At 40.6% G+C, this 25,764-nt stretch overlaps 1 protein-coding gene across 8 annotated transcripts in view; it reads left to right on the forward strand.

Moving 5' to 3' along the window:
* The window catches only part of NDST2 (N-deacetylase and N-sulfotransferase 2), a 141,788-nt gene that overhangs the window by 48,812 nt on the left and 67,212 nt on the right, over positions 1–25,764 (forward strand). For 6 of the 8 annotated variants that reach the window (XR_010884719.1, XR_010884721.1, XR_010884722.1 and 3 more), the window contains exon 3: positions 5,412–5,486. The gene's annotated coding sequence lies outside the window, so the exon portion shown is untranslated. Of the gene's footprint in view, positions 1–3,017; positions 3,039–5,411; positions 5,487–6,003; positions 6,025–25,764 lie in introns of those variants that run through there. The other 2 variants (XM_067299914.1, XM_067299916.1) reach the window with 2 other exon arrangements.

Below are 25,764 nucleotides of genomic sequence, written 5' to 3' on the forward strand. Positions count from 1 at the left end.
CCGTGGATTTAGGAAGACAGGTCTTCACTGATTGGTACTTTGCAAGTTATCTTTATAACCTTAACATCTGGAAAATTAACTTTATTTTAGCTTTTGCCAAAGCTTCCTACCTGTCCTGGTCGAGTGGATTTTTAAGCCCTTTTATAGGCTGGTCTATATGCAAAGAATGAACATTGTACTCTTCGGTTGCTCATACTCTTATCTCAAGTGTCATTTACTGGAATCTCTCTACCTTTTGCCTCCTGTAAAATGTAAACTGAATTACAGGTATATAATTAAATCAACATACTGTGTGTGTGAGGAATGAGAGGCCATATCCATAGTTAAAATATTAAAATCTATGATTTAATGTACCTAAGCTATTGTTTGGAGTATTGAGAACACTGGTTGTGTAAGAACAATTTCCAACTGAGACGAAATGTGTTTCTGTGCTAGGTCAGTGCTACAGGAGATCATTTCACCTCACCTGGCAGAGCTGCTGCCCTATAAACCATGTGGCTGCTAGTTAAAAGACTCAGATGTGTGGTATTACTGCTCCTCTGGGATGGGGAGATTTTACTAATTGGTAAACACTTGTGAGCCTTTGACTGCAAAAAGTGTCAAAGCCTGGTTGAATGGCTTGGCAATCTCAGGTACTCCACGTTTGCTTTTGTATGTAAGCCCTGTCACAGTCACTCTGTTGCATTTGGCACACTTCATACTTAAAATTACCGTGGTAGTGTCTGAGACAGATTTTCTGCATGAATTTTTATGCCAAACCTCATACATATAGTATTGGTGTGTGCATTGTCTATATATGTGGAACATAGGATTCTCAGACCTGAGGCTGTTAATTAATTTATTTTACATTATGCATAGCAACTGAAGTTGCTGTAGGCTTGCCATAACCCAAATCTAGAACACAAAATCAAAATGAGAAACTGTAAAACAAAATGTAGCACAGGAAGCATGACAAGAAGTGGAATTAATCTCTTTAACATAATTACCTTTCCCTTTAACCTTGGCTTCCTGAGTAGGTGTTTGATGTCAATTTACCTTGAAGGCTAGGAGCAGCAGGGTAGTGTGGGACAGAGTCAAATTTGGGTGCAACATGAGGGATGCCCCTTGTAATCGCATGGAGCTGTGCGGTACATGCCTAAAGCCCAGCTGCTGGCTATTTCAGATTTGTCGCTGTGAAATCCTCTCCTTTAGTCTTTTTCCAGAGCTGTAGCACTCGATACCAATACATCCCCCTGCTTCCATCCCCGGCCCCAATCTAGTTATTTTTTGGCTGTATATTGCTCTTTTCCAGCTGTGATACTTGATTTTTATTCTATGTGTAGAAAGATAGGAGAGTAGTAGAAGTAGTAGTATCTGAAAGTGGTATTTGCTTCTATTTTAAATAAAGCTTAACATTTTTTCGTAGCAGATGGACACTGTAATAGAAACAGGGAGACACACTAGAGACAGCTTTTGAAAATATTGCATGTGTTTCACTCTGGTTCAGGGTTTTCACTCCTAAAACGCATTCAAAGTTTGTTAGCATTTTGCAGTTAAAAAGTTTAGAAGGAAATAACCAGTAACTCAAGAGTATAGTGATTCTTCAGATTTAAGACTATTACCTGCCCTCAGATAACATACACATGCAGTATTCACATTGACTGAAGGTTGATTAAATGCATGTCCAAAAACAGAATTTTCTCAAAAAACAAGTAGCTTTGGAAGAATATGATCTAATGGACTAAGATGTTCTAACTGTAGCCAGCCTCTATATTGTATTGTTATGGGTAACTCCTCTATCTCCTGCCTTCCCCTTTAGTCTGTTTAATAAAGATACTGTTTTGTGAAAGGCGATCTCAGACCATGCTTCTCCTGGAAAGGTCAGTGTTGCCCTCATCTGCCACAGTCATGGCATTTTTGTCTTGCTTCAGTTTCTGCAATCAGGCAGCTTGTAGGGTAAGCTGGATCAGCTCATAAATCTGACTGACTGATAATCATTCTTTGGTGTATTAGTTCTTACTTGGATCAGTGTGCTGTGAATAGCCAAGGATATGGGACCATCTTTTTTGGTGGTAGCCACTAACACTGACTTATGCTGGTTGTGAAACTGCACCCTGATGCTATTAACCCATATCAACCCTGTAGTAGGCTTTTTGATACTTGATTGAGCGCTACATAATATTATATTGCAGATGAGTAGTAGGAAAAGTTGTAGTTTCTTCTACAACTAGTATCTCTGTGTAGTATAGCAACTGTACCTGCAAGTCGTGAATGTCCTCTTACGCTGAGGTTTTCAAGCTCAGTTGGGTTGGGTATCATGTGCAGGAGCAATGTCATTTTTGGGCCAAGCTAACATAGGTGGAAGCACACTTCTGTCCCGTCCCCTTGTATCTTATCTCATATTCTCTCTCTCTTGCCCCTAATCCCATAGGACCAAATACCTCTTACTTATTAGTGCAGAGCTCCATCCTCGGACCTTGAATTTGTGTTTCCACCTATGTATTACAACCCCACAAATCAGGCATTGTGTGATGTTGATCACGAACACTAAAACCCTGTTCCCATACTTCATCCTGCCTTGCCTCTGCTCCTGAGCAACGCCAAGCAGCAGAAGCTGCTTTATGCAACACAGTCAAAAGGCATTAACTGCCTTGGGAGAGGTGTTCGCCCCAGCGTTTGGATGAGAACCATCAAGGTGCTGTCAGGAGTTGCTGTCATGTACTGACTTGGAGGTTGTTTTTTTGAGAATCTCTATTTTGGCAGCTGTTATTCGGAGAGAGTGGGGATCCCACCCAAATGTATTCTTTTTTTTTACTTATGGGAGAAGTGTTTTATACACTAAAGAAGGTGGCTTCTAGTCCCATCTTTGCATTTCCATATTTTACCTAGTAGTTGTTTCAGTTGTTTAAAGTACATGGATTTGTTATTCTGGATCATGGATATAAATAGATGCCAGTAGCAGGAGGTCTTATCAGCTGCGAGCAGCTGCATCTGCCTGTTTGTTTTTAAGTCTAGGCACCTAAAGTGCAGATGAGCGGCAAAACTTGGTTTTCTGACAGGTAAAATTCAGAAATGAAATTCTCTGGAATTTGTTGAAAGCTGTTGCCTCTGTTTTCAAAGTGAACTAGCATTAGCCTGTTGTGGGAAGGCTGTCACCTGTTTATTGGAGCTCAGAGTTATGGTTCAGGGTGGTCTGTAATTCTTTGCCTTTTTGAAATGCTGTGTCTATATGGACAGTCATGCTTAACTAAGTAGGTATATTACTTGTATATGTTGGAGAGCGTAGAGAACCAAATCTGATTTCCTTCCAAGTATCATCTTTATACTCTTGGCAGAAGTGGCTCTTGGGGAATGCTTGGGGATACTGGGAGAGAAGAGGAATATCCATGGGCAAAGCTTCAGAGGAAAGAATTTCAAACCTTGTATGGGGGATGTTGCAGATAGCCTTCATAATCAAAATAGGTTAATTTTTTACCTCTGAACTAGTGTGTAGGCACCAAAATTGGCCTTTCTGCCGTTTAATTGTTACAGCTAACCTTTTATTTTCCATGGGCAGATTATTCAGGTTACAAGTTATCCATGCAGAAATCTTGGGCTCAGACCTGGAAGTAGTACATCTATTTTTGAGTGGCTCAGACCCTGAGTTAATAGAGATGTCAGCTTGCTTTACCAGCTTTCTTCAGAGCTGCCATTGGTGTCCCTGTATTGTGCTTCCAGAATATGGCTTGCTGGGAAGCCAAGTTTAGAGGCTTTCTTGAGCCAGCCAGGGTCCACTGCTTAGAGGCCTGACCTGAAGCTCTGGTTCTGCAAGACATGGAGCTGCTGATAGCAGCAGTTTTCCAGCAGTGATAAGTGGGGCAACAGTAACAGGTTATATGTACTATCCCTTCTGCTTTGAGAGATTTAAGGGCTGGGGTTTCATATGGGGCTAGCTCAGTTCTGGCTCTGTACCCCAGCTAAGAGCCCTTCCAGAGCCTGGAGCCCTGCGAAGTACGGTGCAACGATACTGGGCAGCCTCTGAGCTTTTGCTTCTCTGCAGCTGGGGTTGCGTGCTCAGGTTTCTTCCGTTATCTGGGTACTCCCATCCCCCATTACGCTGGCTAATGGAGAACTGGCTGACTTTATTAATGCTTGATTGAAGGCCGTATCAAGTGGTGTCTGACCAAGCTAAGAATAAAGTGTTTAGTTCAGATGTTTTCTCCTGGGATGCTCAATGTTCACAACATTTATGGAAAAGATTGAGAGGGTAGATAATCTTGTACCAGGCTCAGCTGCAAAATTCATCTACCCTTGAATAATGGCTTTCTTCTCAAACTCATTCAGTTTGATGCATCTGTTCTGTCTATACAGGTATATCTCTGTAGTATGAACAGCAAAGGCACTTTTTTTATTTTCCACTTCTAGGAAAGTCTGTAGGCCTGTGTGGTTTGCGTGTACTAGGTAGTTGGACAACAGAGGTATTTTGTGGAAAATACTAACAAACTTTATTCCAGCTAAAAAAGGGAAGGATTTTTTTCACCTCATATATTCTGATAAACTTCTGTTGTCAAGTAGCAAAAAGATGCCCAAAAAGAAGTACATGTGCCTGGAAACAGGACTTGAATGTGGTGTAGCGTCCCACAGGGAGCAATGCTAGTATTTGCTGTGATGGCTTCTGAGGTGTAGAAGAGTATTGTTGTATCCTTGGGCTGTGGTAGCTGACAGAGAAAAAATTAAACCTGTTTGCTAGTTGTAAAATCTGTTTTCTTTTTACCAAGAAATTTTTTGCTTTTTGCACATGGTCTTGCCAGATTTACTATGCCAGGTCTTAAGAAGTAGCGTGTCTTGTTGTGCAAGACACCTTTTGGTCACTTTGGAGAAGAGCTCACTGTTCACTAGTTTTCTCCTTTCAGTTGGAATCGTATGGTCTTCCCAATCCTAGATTTAGCTTTTCTAACAATTACAATAATGCATAACGGACTGAGCAACGGTAGATGATTGAGGCCTTTTTTCTGCAGGACCTTGTGATCATAGGCTCGTCAAAGTAACAATAATTCTTATTAATGCAAAGGTAAAGAAAGAAAACAAATGAGTATGGCTGAAAAAATAAGTTCTTTATGCCTAACTCATAGTTCCTTTTTAATGTTTTTCTTTTCTTTGCAACTTTGGGTAATTTCTAGTCAGGTCAGTTACTTCTGTTACTGGCTGGCAGAATCATGAAGGCCCGAGTGCCTTCTCCTGCGGCTCTAACAGATAGGCAACAGTGTCTTGAAGTCAAGAGCTAGAATCAGAGCTAGTTTACTTTCATTTCCTGAATGAAAACTGCAGTACTTCAGGTATTGAATCACAAGTGGATCAGACACCCCTATCAGAGAATGTTTCCAGTTTGGAATATTTAGCTGCCTTACACAGTCAGATATGTGTATTTATACAATCTTCTTCCCTCTCCCCAGGTTCCTGGTGTTTTTACTGAATCTGCATCTGGTGCAACACAGCTCTTTTTCAGACTGCACTCACACTTTTTTGAGGTAAGAAGGAAATTGAAATAAATGATAATTTTGGCCTGGTTAGCATGATAGACAAGGATGGTGGGAGAGAATTCTTGTTTTGTGGGTCTTTGGTTTGATATGTTGGTGAAGGACATAAAAAGCAGAGATCTTTTCTGACTGAGGAGAGTAATCTATTTCTACATTATTAGACTTTAATGCTTTTTGCTTTCTTGATCTTGCTACTTATGAAATATAAAGTGAGTGAAATATACTTAGGAAATATAAAGTACGAGTTATCAATTAAAGCTGAGTAGTGATGAATTTTCAGACTTTAAAGCTTGTATTCTCTTTGAGGTGAAAAATTTTTTTTCTCAGTATTGGCACCATGCTCTAAATGCATTTGAATCTGTGCTGGGTCTGTGGATTCCAGCACTGTATGATAGTACTATAGTGAAGTACATCAACGTGTACTCCTGCTTACAGATGGAAAGATTGCGATACAGACAGAAAATTGACAGTCACTTTGTCTGGCTCTTGGACAAAATCTTCTGGAGAGAAATGGCTGTAACGTCCTTAGGTACAGTGCAGCTATTAATATATTTGCTCTAAGCATGGTGGGTTTTTTTAGCTTTTCTATTTTGTCCAATATGCTCTTCAAAGATGAACTTTTTGTACTACAATTATTCAGGGGATGGAGGTATGAAGATGCAGCACTAAGCATCTCCAAAGTGCACCAGTAATTATTTTTGACACTAGCTTGCTGTACATTAAAAAGCAAAAGTGTTCATTATGCTTCAAGAGACTCTACTCATCAAGAGCTCAGGATGACTGTACACAGAATAGGAAGCTTTCACAGGTTCCATCCTATGGGCTGCATTCATATTTCTGCTCTTCCCAAGCATAGATGTATCATGTACCCATGGCTTTCTTAAATTGCGGAGTAATAGATCTGTAATGCTGGAAAAGGTTCTGCTGTATTCAGGGTGCACAGGGGGTGATTCTCTGGCTGATGGGGGCAGGGGGAGGCACTAAGTCAGACATAGCACTGGAAGTTTGAAAAGAGAATTTGGGTAGGAATGGTTTACACCTTACTGCCAGAATAGAAAAGCCTCCTCTTGTATTTTTGTCTCCTTCTTTCTCCAGATGTCTTAATTTCTTCCTTTGCTAGATGGCTTTTCTGTTCTCTTCCCTCTTTTGTAATCGAGATAGCTTGCAAGAGAGAAGACACTTTGGTTAAAAAACAAGGCCTTGACACAGTGGAAGAGTTAAAGCATTCTTCATGGTTGTTGGAGCCAGCTCCAAGGTGTGGTGTCAGAACAATAGATTTAATTTCTCACCGTGTTCTGGAAACAGTGCTGATATGAGGTTATGACTAGTATCTCCCAAGCATTTCCCTATACGTGCATCCCTGCAACCTCCTTATCAGATAAGCTGCTGATAAGCAGCTCTGTCAGGTACCAGAAAGCACAAGACTTCTGGGCCTTTGGGAACTGCCCATTTCATGTTGCCGTGTGCCTCTGCAGTTAGTAAAGTTTTCTGAAAGTGGCATTTTGGAAAGGAAGAGATGCCATGTGTCTTGTGGGTTTGGTTTATGTGCAGCTCTTTGTGTTTAATGTGTCTACCTGTTGCTGGGCTGGGGCTAATCAGTGCTGGAAGGTGGTGTTGTCTTGTAACATGAATATTGCATCTCCTGAGACAGACATTGTAGAGTTCAGCGTGATTCAGCTACCATAGGTTTAAACAGGACAGGGGTATCTGTGTTTAAGTTTGAAGTTTTATGTTAAACTTGATGTCTCTTTCCAGCAGGGATAGACTCTTTAATCTCCTTGCTATCATGCTTTAGGGGAGTTGTTGGGACAGTAACGTCTCTGCTGCCACTGCACTGTATAAGGCTGACTGCTGTTTCAAGAGCCAGCTTGTGCTTTTATCCAGTGTCTTTTAGTACTGCAGAGTTCAGACTCAGCACCTTCCTGCAGGAGGCTTTACAGGATGCCACTAACTGCTGGCACTGCAACATCTGGGCTTTGGTGCTCCACCACTTCCCGTTGACTTGTGAATGCATCTGAGCTCCAGCGTGCTCCAGAACAGGTAGCAGGCATGTTGGTTGCAAGAAGTGAAGAAAAGTCAGTAGTCAGACAAACCCTTAGCTTGGTGGTAGGTGGGCACAGGTGACTGAAGAGGTTGAATCATAGCTTTAGGGAATGGGTGTGGAATGAATATTCTGCTCCTGAGAGTATCTGGGAGAGCCTCCACCCTGACCTCCCCTCAGAATTGCTGTGCTGAGAGGAGGGGGTAGGATTTCCCTTTACTATCTCCCTCTTTGTTTCTGTACTCCTTCCTTCCTTTTTGTTCATGATTGTTCTTCAAAGAAATAACATAAAACCCCCTTACAAATTTTCATAATTTTAATAAAACAAAAGGGAGGTGCACAGGAGCCTCATTCATCACCTTTTGTCTCCAGACTTGATCTGACATCTGAGACTACAGAAAAACTTTGGCAAGTGCAATGATTTCCCGTGTGGGGGTAATAAGAGAGAAAAAAACTGTCAGTTGAAAACAGCAGGAGCTGCATTAGCAAATATAAATTAAACAGATGGCTAAGATACTGCAGCTGTCGCTTAGAAGCTCCAGGAAGATCTTTAGCTTAGAGCTGCAGGAGGCTATTTTAAAAGGAAAGACAAAAACAACAACAAAGCAAACTTTAGCATGACCAAAGAGACAATAGAGGCATTCAGATGATTAGATGAAATTTACCCAGCACTGATTTTTTTCTTCACCTTTTCAAATCTTAGGACTCTAAAATTAATTCAGGATCAGCTATTATAAGATCACATTACAGATTTTCATACAGTGGGGTTGTCTGCTGGCTTAAAGGTACTATTCCCGATTTCTATGTGAGACACCATCTCTGACATGTGCTCCAGAGAGAGGGGTGAAATGTGCCTCATATCATGCAATTGTGATCTTCTGCTGGTTGTTTTAACAGTCTGCAGCTGCTTCAAGAAAGCCTTCTTATGAAAGAATTGTTTGTTGGAGTGTAGTGTTAGAAGTACTAAAATTTTTGTGGAGGAAGCACCTTCATTTAAAGTGTCTTGCATGTTCAGTCCAGGGTAACATTTTTCAGGCCCATTTTCTGCTCAAAAGTGATTTTTTTTCCTTTGTGAAAGAAGTAATAAAAAACGTATCCAGGTACGTTATTTTCAACATATGAGGGTAAACTGGAGTTTCAGTGGTGTTTTTTGGAGACCAGAAAGCAATTAATTCTCAAAACAGTGCATCTATAATATATTTTCTTCAGTGAGGGCTGGTGATTTGTCTTAGATACCTTGTGCATAAGCAGACTGTTATGCTGCCTTGATATATATTTGAAGATGTGAATTTTGAAATAGGTGCAGCTGCATTTGAAGCCTGTATTTCACATTCAAAGAAATAGTGTGGACAAACAAATTCCTAGACATGCTGATTGATTTCTCTTTCAGAGTTCTGCTTTTTCTATTTGTTTTTTTTACTGCAAAATTTTTCATGTGTTTATGGTTGACTTTTTAAACACTACTTAAAATGCAAGAAATTCTGTATTTTGCTAGCACTACAGCCCCCCAGGCAAAATTACTCTCTCTCCTTTGCTGTATGCTTTTTTCCAAATTGTATTGTTCCTTTAACGTAAATATCTGTAAGTGCAATTAGCTCCAAGTCTAATCTTCATCTATACAGATGACTTGGGAGCTGCAAAACTACGTGTCAAAAAACTAAACCTTTCGTTCCTCTATATTTATCCTTAATCCCATCCCCATAAAGTTTGAGGAAATAAGCCACACCATGCTCTGAAAGTCAGTGAGCCTCCATGCTGTTGGACCAGTGCCAGAACTAGGAAGTTCATCATTAAGATGTAAATACTCCTTGGCTGCTAAATCTTTAACCTGCCCTAGACTGTTCCCTGATTGTAGTGGTTCAGGACACAAGTCATGAAGGGGATCAAATTTCAAAAGCAACACCTCAAACTCATTTGTGTGAGCTTGCTGAAGACACGTAGCTTCAGTCTTCTCGTACCGTCCAGGGCTGCTTGCACTGGCTCAGGGAGTGGAAGAGGGCTTCTTGTCGTTTAACTGTGCATTTCTTTTGCACTGGCAGTTTCATGCTTCAGTGTAGAACGGTGCAGCTGATCATGCCACGTAACTGTCATTTCTACCCTGGAAATTTCATTTCTACCCTACAGAAACTTTGGAGCAGTTACATAACTTCATAAAGCTAAGAGGAAGAAAGCCTCAGCCAGAGTATATGCCTTTGCTCCCAAGGAAAAATGGAAGAAACAAAGCTGGCCTTGAAGTGTACTTGAACTTGAGAATGATAAATGTGGGATATCTTTGGCAGTGATGGAGGGACGTTTCAGAGTAGGTGACCTTCCACTGGGAAGCCTGGCCTCATCCTCCACATGTTTCTTCTGAGACTTCTGCTCCAAATGCTTTAGCTAATGCTCACTGCCATGGCATCATGCTCGGGAAGGGAGCCGTGCTGCGTAGTCAGGACTCGGGGCATACAGCAAGGTTATGTGTTGAACCCTGCAAATTTGTCAGCTCTGTTTTGGGGAAGAAACTGAGGGATGCATGAATAGAGGCCAAAAAGAGGATGATAATTGAAAGGGGACAAAGAGGAAGAAAGGAAAAAAAGAAAAGCAATGAAGTGACTGAAATAGGAAGAAACACTGGGGCAGGATAGCCTTGCTAAAGCTTTTTTTTTTTTTTTTTTCCCCCCCTGCTGAGTAGCCAAAGGGCAGGAATGAACTTTTTCAGCTAGATGTGTCTAATGGCCCTATTCTGTCCTTGTTCTTCAGGCAAACGTTCTGGTGATATCAGTGGGAGTACTGCTGTGGAGGATGGTACATGGCTGTTATGCTGTAGATAAAGCAAATTGATTGTAAGCAGGTCTGTAGCACAGATACAGTGCTAGATGTAATGTCTTTATGGTTTTTGAAGGAAGGCCATGACATAAATTTGCACATGACATAAAGTGTTAATATCTAACTCTCATTGATTAGGGACAGCTGCTTACATGCAGAATGGATGCTAGTGGGAAAAGGAAACCCAATCCAGCACTGTTTTATGCTGTCATGAAAAGAAAGTGCTTCTTAACTGGAAGCAAGAATGCCTGGCCTTTTAGTGCTTCAGTATTGGTCTAGGGCTTAGCTAATGTGGAAAATATTTCATGTATTTTAGCCCTCATTTGGACCTTGTTCTTTTTAACCCTAGTCCAGAACTGACGAGTCTGTTTTAGGCCAGTGCTGTTCTTCATGCCAGATAGAGAGGTACATCAGTGACTGAGCAAAGGTTGCTGAGAACATGTAAGGATTATAAATTAGTACCTGTTGTTTCGCTTATAGTTTGCGATGTCACGTAAATAATTCTTAGCTGTAACAAAACAGTGCATTGAGTAGTTCTGATATGTGGGCTGTGGATTCTACAGTGATATTTTGGTAAATAATACGTTACTGATTGATTTATGTAGCTAGTCTTTCTAATTTGCCCCGTAACAGAGAATATGGGGTTTCATGTTTAGTTTCACTTCAAAGCAGATTTAGCTTTACTTTTCAGTGGAAAGCAACAAAATACATGTGCTTCAGTTGTGGTAATGAAACCTTCTTTCATGTGGAAAACAAATTTTCAATACTGTTAAGTAACTTACTTCCCTTATCTCTGGCAACTTCTGTCTTTGGATTTTGAGCTCTGGTCCAGATTCAAGCACGCCTGACCTGAATCAGTTTGTGGAAAAATATTTACCTAATTTGTGACCTGCCACAGATTTGAAATATGGTTCTGCCATAGCACTTGCACTGTATTGCATAGCTTTGGTGCCATGTGTGTTAGAAAACTCTCTGATACAGTAGATGATGTGGAGAAACTCCCTTCTAAAATAAGTACAGGTTTCTCTTTGGAGAAAGCTTTTCAGAGAAGTGAGACAGATGTTCTTCCTTTCCCTGTGTAAACAAGCCCTTAGGTGATGAGATTTGGTGCAGGCTTCTAGAAAGGTGCAGAAAAACTGAAAGGCAAAATGTAAACGCACTGCTGCTGGTACCCGCAGACTACCTTAAGAAGCTCAGAATAAGACTAAACATGTCTAGAAAAAAGGGCAACTAGTCATCTGGGAACCTGATGTGATGGCACCTCTCCACCTTTGTTAGGAGATAAATAACAATTAGATAGCTGATGTTGTTTTAAACTTGAGTGAGAAAATTGGAAGTTTCAATAGAAAATAGTAATAATAGTACAGGTAAAAAATTACTCTCCTTTCTGTCACATGAACTGGTTTCTTGTACCATAGTCCATATTCTTTACAGCAGTATAAATCACATGTAAGCGTTAAATCTAATGCTGTTAATACTATGTCTTTTTCTGTTTGGTAAAATGGACTTGACCAAGGCTTTATTTTAGTTCTTCTTGTTCCTTTTTCTCCTTGTTTTGTAAAGGAACAAAAAATATATATCTTTTAAAAAATACTGAAGTCAAATATCTTTGCTGCTAAGATAATCTCTTTACAGAGGGCCCTTACTTCTAGCTAATTCACATAAATAAATGAATGCAGAAACTTGGTATTGCAAAAGTAGTAAATGCATGTCTTTCATCTGTAGCCTCCAAAATATGTAGGCCTGAGCTAGTTTTCAAGGTTTTGGCAGTATAACCATGTTTTGTTAAGGTTCTGCAGAAATCACCCTTCGTTGACATACGATACCCATATGCTAGATTCAGTTAGATACCACCAAAAATGTGCTTCTGCTAGTATAGCTTTTCTTTTACTGGGAACTGGTACTAGTTGTTCTGGCAAAAGACCTTTTTTTCCCTGTGTAAACCACATCTCTGCTAGGCAGATTTGCTAGTATAGCTATTTTAGCAAAGCCTTTCTGCTGCAGAAAAGACCTTATTGATAATACCGTGAGGTTCCCACAGTAGATGAAAGGCACAATACAAAGGGCTTTTACAAACATGAATTAAGCTTCACAACACCCTTGTAAAATAAGTCATTCTTCCAGCTTGTCAATGGCTAGTTTCTTTTAATATGAGACATTTTGCGGGGATGAGAGGGAAGGGTGGAAGATTCAGAGTTGGGGGAATGAATATCTGGTAGCATTGATAAGTTAAACAAATTTCGGACCTGCTGGAATCCCCTGCCATCTCCATCTTATGTTTAAAATGTCCTGGCAAAATCGGTATTAGAGCAGCAGATAGCTGCTGGTTGCTGGTTTCATCTGATCTTTGATAGTAGGAGGAACTCTATAATGTTCACTCATTGGCACTTGGTAATTCCATTTTTTCCTGACAAACCTGCAGCCAGCTTTTGTGTATGTGATGCTCTCATTAATGCTGCTCTTAACTAGTGTTCTCTTTGATGTATTTGTATTAGACTCTTGCATCAGCTCTTATAGTTTATGTAGTTCAGGGTTATGAACAGGTTATACAGTTCAGGGATCTCAAAAGGAATGGAGAAAAACAGAACTATAGATTTAGGCACAAAAATTACTTTAAAGTCATTCAAAAGCTAGAATAGTCTGATATTGAGGTTGCCTGTTGGTCTTAGTTCAGCCATTGCTGTGTGTTAATTATCGTGCAGTCTTTAATGACATGTTCATATTCTATTTATTCCCCTTCATCTGTTAGGGAATAAGGAACCTACTACCTAGCAGGATGTAGGTTCATTTTCTCCTTTACCATTCACCAGCATCACTTCTGAACTCAGTCAGTAAACTCTTGGGACAGCCCCGTGCATTTCTGCGGTTCTCTGCTAAACACCGTGTCCAGGATTCTGTATTAATAAACCTATCCAGAATTTAAGCAAGCTCTGCAATTTCTCCTCCTCCCAGCTCAAGGCCTTCGCGGGGTGGTAATTGCTTTCACCAACAAGATACCTTTTCTCACCGAGTGCAGTGAGGGACTGACTCGCTTTTGAAAAGCTGGCCCAGATCCAGTAAAATCGGGGAAGCGGTGGAGACATCTGGGCTGCCTGCACTCCCTGTCCTAGCCCTTCTTGCATGCCAGAGGAAGTTCCCGTAACTGCTCTGCAGTGTGCTTGATCCTCCGAGAGCTACTTGATCTATTAGCAGTATTTTCGTGCTCTGTTTCCACAGCAACAGCGCACACTTTTTTTTCCCCCCCTCTCAAAGTGGCTGTTGCTTTGAGAATTAGACCTGTGGAAGAAGCTTGGCCTTCTTGTCCCCTATCGAGATTTCAGCTTGCAGAGGTCAAGAGTGAGAGGAGTAGGATGGGGAGAGTGTGACTCCTGGCAGAGTGGATGCGATTATGAAGTGACGGTGGAAGGAACTAGTCCTATTTAATTGCGTTTTTTTAGTGTTAATAAAACTGTTGTGTTGAAAATCTTGGCTCTCCCAAAGCTGTGCCTGCAAGTGAATGGCCTGGGACTAACATTAACAACTAATGTCTTAGCGCTTTGCATGTGCTCTTGTAATCATGTAGGACCCATGTCTGGTTTTGTGCATGTGTTCATGCACAGCATGAAACCAGATGTACATTTTTATATTCATCTGCTCATAGACCACTTTTTGTGTGTTGCACATCACTTTACAAAACTTAATCTTCTGTCACAACATTCATCCTAGTATTGTAGGAAGGGAAATGTTATATATTTAATTGATCCACTGAAATAAATAAATGCATGCCACTGCTTGGGCTGTGTTAAGCCATGATACCACTTGTGGGTAGCAAGGCACTCCCCTTCCAACTGGAGCACATGCTGTTGACTGTACCAGTCTCAACATTTTCTGCTGCCTGGAGGACTCAGAAGCTTTCAATTTTTAAAGTATTTCTGTAGATCAGTAACTTGTCCTTTTTAGAGATGGGTGAGAATAGAAGCATATGGTTTGATATCTTGCCTGGGTTGGCTTTTTTGATCCATAGCTAAGAAAGTGTCTCCCCTTATGTGGGTGCTTAATGCAAGCCTAATTTGCAACTGTTTTATTTTGCTTCTTCCCTAGTCTCCTGGTCTTAAAAATTAAACTGTTACCCTTCCTGCAAAGCAGATCATTTGTGGTACTGAACTCTGTGATGCTTTTTATCTCCTTTGCTCGTCTTTCCTTTCTTAGGAATGTACACCTTTATATTGAAACTAGGGAATTTGGAAGTAAATGCTATTCTGCTTTTAACAGACTCGCTATGTTGTGGAATAGTTTAAAATGCTATGCTTTCATTTTGATAAGTCAATTATTAATACTGGTTTCTGGAATCTCCCTTCCTTTAGAGTGAATATCAAAAGCAGTATCTGTGACTATGTTACGCCTTTGCAGGAAAAGCCTCTGCTTGATGAGAGTGTGTGATGGCTCTTCACTGTCAGTATTCTAGTTTCTAGTAGTTTTGAGTCAGGATGCTAGAAGTGCTAAATTTCTCTCTGACTGAATGATAAGCAGGTGTTTGATTGGCAAAATCAATGGCTAATGAATGAAACCACATAACCTGGTTATCAGGGAAAGGCACTTTTTTTTACAGCCATCTCTGCAGTGCAAAGGACAGAAATTTACTGATCCTTACCTGTATAAAATGTAAAAAGTTGGTCAGGGTCAAGCATCCAATCAGAAATGTCACATGTGCCCAAAAGGTGGAAATTAATAAAAATATGTTTTATAAATTTCTAATTTAAAAAGTACATCCGGATATGTTTATATTAAAGATTTCATATTTGGTTTTCCTTCTTCAAAAATGAAGAGCATTCCAATACTGAAGCTTTTTTAAATTGAAAATAAACTCTATGATTTCAAATCTTGCATCGCTTGAGTTCAACTCTTTCTGATTCTATCTAGTCTTTTTGACTGCACGTTGAAGAAACTATAACTTCCAGCTTACTTGAGAACTTGTTTACTGAAAGACCAGAATATAAAATTCCATGTCTGTTTAACATTCAGTAATTCACCATTAAGCTACTTGACAGAAGTTAAAATTTATGTTAATACTGTCTTGATTAAACAGCACTCATTATCACTCACTGTGATTTGGCCAAATCAGTTTCCTAGCAGATGTCTCAATAAAGGAGCCATCCTACTATGGCATGTCCAAATTAAGTTGAGCATATTGCATTAATGTTTTGCACTTATATAGCATCTTTCATTTCAAAGCACTTCATTAGGTAATATAACGGCCAAAGCAAATTTATACCTCTAAAGAGCTACAGGGCATTTTATAACTTCAACGTATGTCCTGTATTACAATTTTTAATGTTTAGTACAGAAGAGTCATTTAGTGGTTTCTTCCATGGAACTCTGTTTATGTAGCTTGCAGAAGAAGGTTTGAGCTAACCCTCCCTAGGCTGGAACAGATGCCTCCACAGACAATAAATATTTCAAACCACAGCTTTAAACCACTTTTAAATAATCCTTTCCAGCCAGTCTTGGAATCTTTGGTGCTCTTTCAAGCCCCTTCTCTTTCATTTTCTTTTAAAATTGTTTTATTACCACAGAAAATACATGTGCTTTCCCATCTTTTATTTAAATCATTCCTTGGTGCCTGTTTGGAGCATCACTCTAAATTCCTTTTATGCAGGCTTTGCTGAAGTAACTGAAAACTGAAGCGCAGAGGAGGGTTTTTTTGTTTGTTTTTTTTTTCCTCCTCATGTGCAGTGTTAGTCTCATACCTATGGGATAAGACATTCCTCCTTAAATCCTCACAGTTTGTTTTCATGTATTAGGTTATTTCAGTTTACATATGCAGGGAAAGCTGGTACAAGTCATAAGTATGTATATGAAAATCTAAGGATTTTCTGTGTTCAATTTTTGTGCCTGGAAATGGTTGCTTTTCAGGCTTCTCTAGCATTCAAAAATTCTGTTATAATTGTAATGTAGTACAAAGCAGACATCTGACACATGACACCAAACAAGCCACTACCTTATTTTTTCTGTTTAAAAATTGAACTAATCATGTTTTGCATTTACTTAATGGTTAAGTTCATCAATCGTGTTTTACAGATAGTATAACTGAGAGCAGACATTGGAGGCAATTTGCCCAAGATCCTAGTATTTCCTGTAACTCTGGTTGCATTTTCCTGATTTGATTTGGAATGATTCAATGAAGAACTATATGTGATTTCATAGATGTGTGATGTATCAAGTTTGTGGCTCATGTGATAACATTTAGACTCACCATTTCCCTCTGTGCATGCACCTGGCTGGATTTTCTTGTAACGACAAATCGTTTCATTGCCAAGTTTTCCCAAACTTAACGTGATGTGGGCCATCTAGGAAAGTTAATGTCCATGTTATGTTTCAGGGTGAATAGTTCAGCTGGATTGCAGCCATCCTTGAAAAAAATAATGGACTTTTTCCAAATACTAGAATTATTTCTTGCTTTTGTTAACTCTTTATGTAATTCAAAGGCAGCTGAAGGGATTTAACTTCAACAAAGCGTGTCATATTTCCCTGCCGAAGGCGGAAGTTGCAGAGGCTCAGGAGTGACTGAGGGCAGGCAGCGTGGCAGGTGGCTTGTCCTTACGTCTGTCCCTGCACATGCGGTGTGTTACGTGGAAAGGCTGGACTTGTCAGAGAGCTGTTAGTCCTAGGCTAACTGGGCATCTGCTGTGAATCAAGCCGAAGCTCTGTGGTTAGTACCGTGAGATACCAACCTGTAGGCAGAGTTTCCTAGGGGATGGTTTGCTTGGAGCGTAAGACCTCAGAGGTGGCTGGTGGGTGCTGAGCCCGGAGAGCTGCGGGGCAGCTCGCCTCTGCGCCCCCTTCGGCTCCTGTGTCCCCATAGGCCGTCGGCTGCGTTACTGGTGGGGAGGGGCGAGATGGGACAGCGCTCTGGGTTTGATTTAGTGCTGGTGCTGCAACGTTTGAAGGAAATCTAAGATTCAGCAAGTGAGAAGTGGTGAGAGACCCAATGAAGGTTTTTTGAGCCGTTAATGGTGTTCGTAGTGGAGTCCTCTTGTATTATTCATGCCCTTTGAGCTTTCAGCCAAGCGGAGCGCTCTGCGCTGAAAGTGTGATACTAGCAGGTAAAAGGAAATTAACCCTGTGGTGATATATTGCAAGTTTCTTGGCAAAGTAATAATTTGTACAGTGTGTTGAGGGGGGGATAAAAGCATGTCTGAAAGAGGGGGAAATGCAGATTTCAACCCTGAGCCGATCTCAGAAGGTTCTTGGAGTACTCTGCAGGGAAGCACAGAGAGACCGCTTGAACCTGTGTGCAAGTCCTTGAGTCCCTCCCTGTGTTATGCTTCCTAACCAAGTATGTGTTCTGGGTTTCAAAAGAAGTTAGGTTTTGCAGCTGTAAGATGAGCTAGTACTCAAAGATTTCCAGATGATGCTATGGAAAGCTTTGCTGTACAAGGCTTTGCCATGTTAAGAATGACTGTAGTAGTTAAGACTTCCCAATGGTTTGCAGATCAGGTACCAGAAATCTGTCTTCCCGGGTTGAATCTGTAGGTCTATCATGTTTGTGACATGTTTAGCTCTCCTTGTGTAAACTCTTTATGTTTAGGATTCTTCTCTTCAGTTCCCTTGCCTTCTTCCTCTCCCTCCTACTGTTTCGAATTTATCCCATGGTTATGTTAGAGTAGAACTGTGTGCCGGAGGGCTTGTAGGAAGGGTTCAGAAACAGGAGGCTTTTAATGCAGTGGATCTATTTCAGTAATTGATCTGGGATATTTGTGCTGGAGTCGTCTCTTATACCCAGCTTTTTCTCTCTATCCATCTCCCAGTTCCTCTGAGATTTCCCAGTGAGTATCCAGAATGTAAAACAGATTATTGCACTGGTGGAGAAGAGCCTCACTCAGCAGCTGAATCATCTTAGGAAAGGAGCGGAGAAAGTGGCTGTAAAAAGCAGCTCTTTGCTGGTGCATAAGCTGAAGAATGTCTGATCTTTGAGTTATTGCATGTACCTTTTGTAGGTAGGACTGAAGTATATTACCCTGGAGGCAGAAAAGGGAACTAGTGGTGGACTCAGTACCTGTGCTGAGGACTGGTTAACTTCTGAACATAAAACACAAACACTTTAAGCTCAGATTCTTCCTTTCTCTTTCCCACGTACAGAAAGTCATGTTCAAGGATAATATTTTTAAAAGCAATTTATTCCTTAGAACCCTAAGCTGTTTGGGTTTTAGGTGCAAGAAAATTCTGAAAATTTCATCCTAGAAAGTACGTGTCTTCAGGGTTTTTTTTGTTTTGTTTTTAATTGGAAACAAGAATTTGATGCATGATTTTCCATCTGACATAAACCTTAATAATAATTCGGTTAAAAAACTGTGCCTTGGAAGCCAGCAGACTGTGAAATAAAGGGCTTTTGTGAACAGTGTATCTCTTCATGTGCTGATTTGCAGGACAAAGTCAAGGTGCATGAGACATAGCAATAAGGACCAGAAGGAAAATTTTACACAAAGCATGGTGCTAAGTTTTAGTCTGGGTATCATAGTTGCGCCAGGACTCTTCGAGAGACAGAAGGCAGAAGAGTAGAAATTGTTACTCTTGTGAAGATCGCTGTGCTAGGACTCCACTCTTGACTGTGCAGCCTTGTAACCGCATCTTGAATGTGGTGTTGCAGTTCTGCTCCTTGGACATTCTTAAGGCCAATAAATGTTTCTTTTGCTAGCACCCATACCAGCGGTACATAGCACTGAATACTGTTGAAATCCAAATGTTACTAATGGCAGTCTTTGATCAAGAGACTTTGTTGAAAGCTTAGTCTACTTTTAAAGTATGTTAAACGTGTAATAGTTAAGCAGTTAAACTCTTTAACATTGGTTCAACTACAGCTATTCCTTAAAAACATTGCTGATGGCAGATAATTTTCTTAACTTTTTTTTGTTTTTGGTACTGTGTTGATCAGTATGCATGATCAGTAACATATTGTGGAGAAAAAGATAATGCAAGTTCCAGAAAGTCTCAGCTGACGGGGTTCGGCAGCCTGGGCTTTTCCACCACTTGCCTATCTTCTTACAAGACAGAGCCTTTTACAGGATCTCTATTCTTTGTGAATTTTCTGGATGATTGCAGGAAATTCCTTTATTGCTTTATGGGGATGTTTTATCCTTCTGTAGGTAATATTTGCAGATTCCTTATATGCTACTTATTTAAAGAGATCTCTGCAGTGTTACAGTCTCTTTAAAACGGCAAAAGCAGGTGCAGTCAGATACAAAGCCCCCGGAGCCCCCCCCGCTCAGTATGGGGTAGCCGGGGTCTCCGTTCCCCTTCGGCAGCGGTGCAACAGGAAAGCCAGGCTTGGATTTCAGTGAAGCTCTCAGTTCCTCCTGCCGACAAATTGCGAAGGTGCCTGCCGAGCCGCTAGGGGTAAGGTGCAAGCCTGTGACTTTAAACAAAGAAGCTATGTGCTTAGCCTCCACTGCAGTTAGCAAAAAGGAGATGAGATTGAGAAATAAAAGGCAGTAGTCCAAGGATGAGAGAGCAGGGAAACACCACTCCTTTCTGTCAGAAGGAGCGTGACAGGAAAGTCCTGCTCCGGACGGAGAACAGGTAAGCTTATCCTGGGAAATAAGGGGGAGGAACTGCAGACATTGGGTTTCACATAAGGCATGCTGGCTCCATTTGAGTATTCGGCATGTCTGCTATGCTTAATAATGTCGGTATTTAAATAGTTTTAACCGGGCTTTGAAGTTAGAGCCATGTTGAGTTAAGGTAGAGGTCAGTGTGTTGTAACTCTTGGCTGAACATTGATAGCAACTTTGTGTACTTATTGCATGTTTTTAAGCCATTTGACAATAAAGAAAATTTAGGAGTATGATTTTTATTTGAAAATTTAATAACCGTGGCAGTTTTATGTGGCAGAAATTAACAGAAATTGTAGAAGGCCTAATGTAATGGAATCTACTGTTTTTCTGCATCCATAATATTTTTCTTCATGGCCTAATTAAACATGTGAAATGAAACTCCTGAGCCTGGATTTTGCCTCCAACATACACAGAGAAGTCTGTACTTGCATTTTTAAATTTTGAACCACGGTTATCAGGCATTTTAAAGCAAGGAAATCCCAGGCAGCAGGGAAATGAGTATCTCCAGTGTACAGATACACAGGTTGTGCCTGGGAAGCTGGTACAGAGCAGCACTTTACACTGCAACCCCTGCGGGCTCTGGCAGCAGTGAAACAGAGGAAATTTTAAAGAGTATCGGTGTAGACAAGCCCAGTTCTGCTTTCATGGGAGGACTTGGTCCTGCAGATTTTATCTTCTGTTTAGGTTTGCTGTACCCTGCTCGTGTCACAGCACCTCACTATTCGCTTTCCTTTTAACTCGCAGAACTGCTTTCTCTTGTAGGTGAGGCTCCCCTTCCCTTATCTTTAAGAGGGTGTGTGAGAGACAATAGCAAAGCACTGAAAAAGCCCATTGCAATTGTATTGCCTGTGTTGTCAAGAATATTTTTGGAGCACTTGGAAAGGTGATTGCTTGAGGTGCAGTACTGTTTCAGATAAATTGGTAAGTTTAAGATAAAGTTGAGTAGAAATCAAACTGGTATAGAGGGGCCAGTATGGGTTGAAAGAGCAATTGCAGGAGGGTACTCCAGTGCAGCTGAAATGGAAGAAGAAAAAAAAAAATCCACTGTTGGACAGGAATATATCTGCATAATTAATAGGGAAAAATGCTTTCAGATATGTGTAATTTTGTGTATATTCCCTTGGGGACAGCAGACTGTGTGATTATATACCACCTTTGATACTGCAGTCCTTTCTGCGTCTGTCTTTTCCTTCACATGTACCCAGCCTTGCAGTCAGGGGTTGCAGAATCCAGCCAAGTGTCAGGCCCCGAGGGCACCCAGGGGCCTCCATTGCCCTGAGCAGCCTCTCAAGGGGCTCCTGCCTGGGCACCCTCTGCCTGCGGGTCTCGGAGCTGTGTGAAATCTTGGGTCTGGGTCCTCGATCCTGGCCTGGGCAACACTGTAGGCTGAAGACAGCTTCAGCCCTGTCCCTGGCCTTGTGTCTTGGGTGGACCTTGGTCCTACAAGGTCCTCGGACCGACAAGGTCCAAGGTTGTAACTAGCTTGTCTCCTGTCCCTTCTCCATTTGCTCCTGCCTGGACTCCCTTGCTCATTACTCGCCTTACTTGGGGCTGTCGATGGACCCGTCGCCAGCACCCGGCTCTGCCTGCCATGTTCACGTATGGGGAACCTGTGCCCCATCAGCAAGGGCACTGCCTGCGCTGGCGTCGCCCCAGCTCGTCCTCCCTCAGAGCAGCCACCCCTCTCTGTGCCCTGGCACCGCGAGACGTTGGGCCAAGGGAGCCATTCCTGCTGAGAAAGGAGCCAGAAGAGGTGGGACAACTTACCCGCGAGATCCCTGGCTCCTTTTGAAGGTGGAACAGCTGAAGACATGAACATATGCAAGCACAGGGTTAGAGTGTTTCTTTTCTTGATGGTGATGTTTTAGGGTTTTGTTTTTAAAGCTGTCCCTACCTGACACCAACTGTCCGCAGTGCTGGTAAACAACACGTGGCACGCAGCAAAGATCCTGGTCTCTGTCTGCCTGTCCTCACCGTAGGATCAGCTCCGGGAGGCCATGGTGACGCTGTTGGTGGCGGTCAGCACCTCTGTTGCTGGCACAAGTAATGAGCTGAAAGGGATTGCAGTGTGAAGGGGACGGCTTATACAGCAGCGAGCTCAAGGTCTCCAGGCAGAAGCTGTGAGAAGTGTTTCCTGCCTGTTGGTTTTCTCCTGCTGATGAGCTCCTTAAATTCAGATTTCACGAACTGCAAACCTTTCTTGTCTGTCAGAGAAAAACCTGTAAAAACAACCAAAACCTGAAAATGTATTCAGTGTACAATTCTTTGATTTAGACGTTGAGGGTTTCACAGACTAGTGGTGATATCTGCAAGGGCTAAATCCCTGGTGAGCACAGTGGTCATATAGATGGCAGCAGAAACACAGGTTTCTATCAAAAACCTTAATTCTGAGGGAAAAGGATGATAAGCTACCTTTTCCATCACTCTCAGTAACTTCTATTTTGGGTCCTCCTGCAAAAGGAAAGCTGTACATTCTGTTTTTGAACATATTACATGTGTTTATGTACATATACACACCCTCTCAGCTCCTCGAGCAGTTATCGCTGCACTCAAAGAGGCCAGACCTACCCTGGTACTAGTATCCAAACTGGCAATTTTCAAGGTATCTCAGGTATGTCTGTCCTTACCCTTCAGTTACAGCAGAAATTTTAAGGTGTGCGAATCCAGGACTGAGGCAGTTAGGAAAAAATTACAGCTTCTAGATTGGTATTACTTTTCTTAGGAGAGAATTTCAAGGAAAATCATAAAAGATTTATATTGGTAAGGCTTCCTGAAACACCTTTCATAATCTATCACTTTTTTAATGTCTGGTGCTAGAAGATCCAGAGGGCTATGCAGGAACTGACTGCTGCTGAAGTTTTGCTGATTATTTTCCAGCTTTGTTTAAATATTTAATATCTTAATAGTGGTAATGGAGAGATCCCAGAATATAAATCTAAAACTAGTCTCTTATTCTAACCCCCTTCACTGCTCAACTATATTCTGCATTCAGAGGTCATTTTCTTCCAGCTGAGTGGGATGGACATAACGTACTGCTGGTGTTTCCACGTAACACTCCTTCGCCTTGTCAGAGACATGCTTTACATGAGCTATGCAATAACTATTGTTACCTCTTGTTAACTGTCTTGGGTATTTCTGGTGTCTAGTTGCTGTTCAGTATCTTAAATACTAAATTCAAAATCACAATTTTGTGCTCATATACTGAGATTGCTGTTCAGTTCTTGTCTGAAAACCTGTTGTCTAGTTCTAATTTATGTGTTTGGGGTTTTGTTTGTTTGTTTTCACACCTTCCCTACAAAGGTTGAAGGAAGGTCTTTGTACTTTGGCTCTTTTCCTGCGTTTATCACTGTGTGATCTTGATACCTACATCCATTGTCACAGCGAATACTTGCCCAAAAATGGTGGGTGCCACAGTGCGCTCTGGGAGCAGCAAGGCTCAGTGAGGACTCTCTCAAAGCCCAGTGACTTTTTATAGCTCAGGCCTTTCATTAGAGACCCCAGCTATTTGCTCTTCACATAGTAAGAAATAGATTTTGCTGCTATTAGGAGTATTTTGGAGTTGTGAATCTGAAACCGTACTTTTCCCCATTTTATATGTGATCTCGTTTTCAGTACAGCTTAAAGGAAAAAAAGGCTTTCTTTTTGATCACCACCCTTCACTCAAGCCCATCACCTGTTATCAGTATTGAACTTTCTATAGGTCTGTATGTCTGGACTATATCTATTTTTTCCCTACATTATGTTTCTAAGAGGAAAAAAACTGGTCCAGGTCCTCATTCTCTTGTCTCAATAAATGCTGTGTTGCTGCTGTCGTTGTCATTTGGAGAGCTGCTGCCAAGATCACTTTCCTGACCCATTGTTTGGACCATATTGTCCCTTTCTTTATATCCACCACTGTTCCTTGTCAAAAATAAGTAATATGTCTTCCTTTATGTGGCACTATATAGCTTGTCCCCCATCTGAATGAGCAGTTCAAATTCAGTGTGGATATGTAAATTTTTTTCTCAGGTCCATGATAACAGACTCTATCCCTCACTTCATAAATTATCCAAGTGTCATCTGCATGTTTTCCTCCCATTCTGCCCCTCTTATTTAGGAAGGTCTCTCTAGAAATATTTGCAATGTCTACCAAAAAACAATTTAAAAAAAGTTAGACCACTGTTGTTGACTACTGTTGTCTCACCTTCTGTTGCAGCTTTGCCTATATATCTTTGTGTTGTCTCTCTTATGCTTAAATTATAAGCTCTTTTTTGTTCTGTGTTTGCGCAGCACCCTTCCTAACACTCTTCATCCCTACTAGTTCTAATAGTTACAGTGATACAAATTACAAACTTTTCCTGAAAAGAAACTACTGTTATGTTTTCCCCATTGCCAGTAGAGGATCAACGCATCTGTCCATCCGGATTCAGTGTCCTTTTGTTGCTGACAGTAGTTCCTGTTGTTCAAGAGCGAATTCTGTGGAAGACAGTTATGTTACAATTCCTAGAAGATGTTTATTGCTAATCTGCAGGAGTAGAAAAACGTTGTATCCTGAAACAGGAGAGTTTCTGACTTTTGTGATCTTTGTTGTTATTAATTTAAATGTGCTTATTATAAATATTAATGTTTCATACTTTTCTTGGCTCTTGACATCCAGTGTTATATTGTCATGGTAGGTACTACTGCATAATTGCGTACAATGTGAAACTATATAATCTCAAATCAACCAAATTTTTGCCACGGAGTTTCATTGCGTATTCCCTTGTTCTTATATTAGGAAACCAAATTAATAGTTCTTAATCTGCCTACTCTGTCCTCTTGACTGTTTTAGACTTAAAACCTATCCCCTGTCTGACTGAAAACAAAAGTCAGACTTCAGATGAGTTTCTTTATGTTAGGTTTTTCCTTTAGCAATTTCAATGGCTTCAATATTGTTCTGTTATTTTAGGATAAAGTGGTGAGAACTGAACAGTGTTTCACAGTGGAGAGCATATATTAATGCTTCTTGTACTATTTACCTTTACATTCCTTGTACATCTTAATATAACTTATTTACATTTTACTGCATTTTTGACTGTCACTTCTTATTGACCGCATTGCATGCCTTCGTGAAGATGTCTGGGTTTTTTTCCTTTTTTTTTTTTTTTTTTTTGAATTAATAATTCATATATGACCCTGTTGAAAATAGTATGAGTGGTTATAGTTTTCACTGTTTATTACTTTGCATTTATTAACATTAAATTTAATGCACCAAAATGTTTCTTCTTAGTTTGATTCTTCTGAAGGGAATATATACATATTAAACTATTATGTTTGTTACAATTTGTTTGTATTGCCAAAGTATTTAGGAACCCTGATCACAGGTCAGGTGCCAGCTGTTTTGGGTGCTCTGTGAATGCTCTGGGTGCTGTGTGCAGCACAAAAACAATCCACCATTTCAATTCATTTGCAAGCTGTAGAAGTCAGGCTTAATAATCTAAAAATCTAATCTAAAAATGGTGTGCCACCATTTGTGCTTCTTTATAGTGCAGTGTTTGCTACTTCAAATCTTTAAAATCTTTTCCTATTGTTACATTTGATTAGTTCAAATAGACATATTTGCTGTTCACCACTGTTAGGATTTTATCAGATTTTATTGACAGCTTGTTTTGCGTCAGTTATGTGCCATTTTTCCTGAATCTTTTTAGTCTGTATTTTATACCATTTCTATAATTTGAAAGTTGTTTCCCTACAGATTGGATTATGTTTTCCTCTTAATGGAAAATGTTCTTATTAGACTCCTTTGCATATAACAAATCTTCTCCTACCTCATTAATGTAATGTAGTCTGGTTTATAACCCACTGTAATCAGAAC

The sequence above is a fragment of the Apteryx mantelli genome, chromosome 7 (genome assembly GCF_036417845.1).
Source record: "Apteryx mantelli isolate bAptMan1 chromosome 7, bAptMan1.hap1, whole genome shotgun sequence".
In the NCBI taxonomy this organism is placed as follows: domain Eukaryota; kingdom Metazoa; phylum Chordata; class Aves; order Apterygiformes; family Apterygidae; genus Apteryx; species Apteryx mantelli.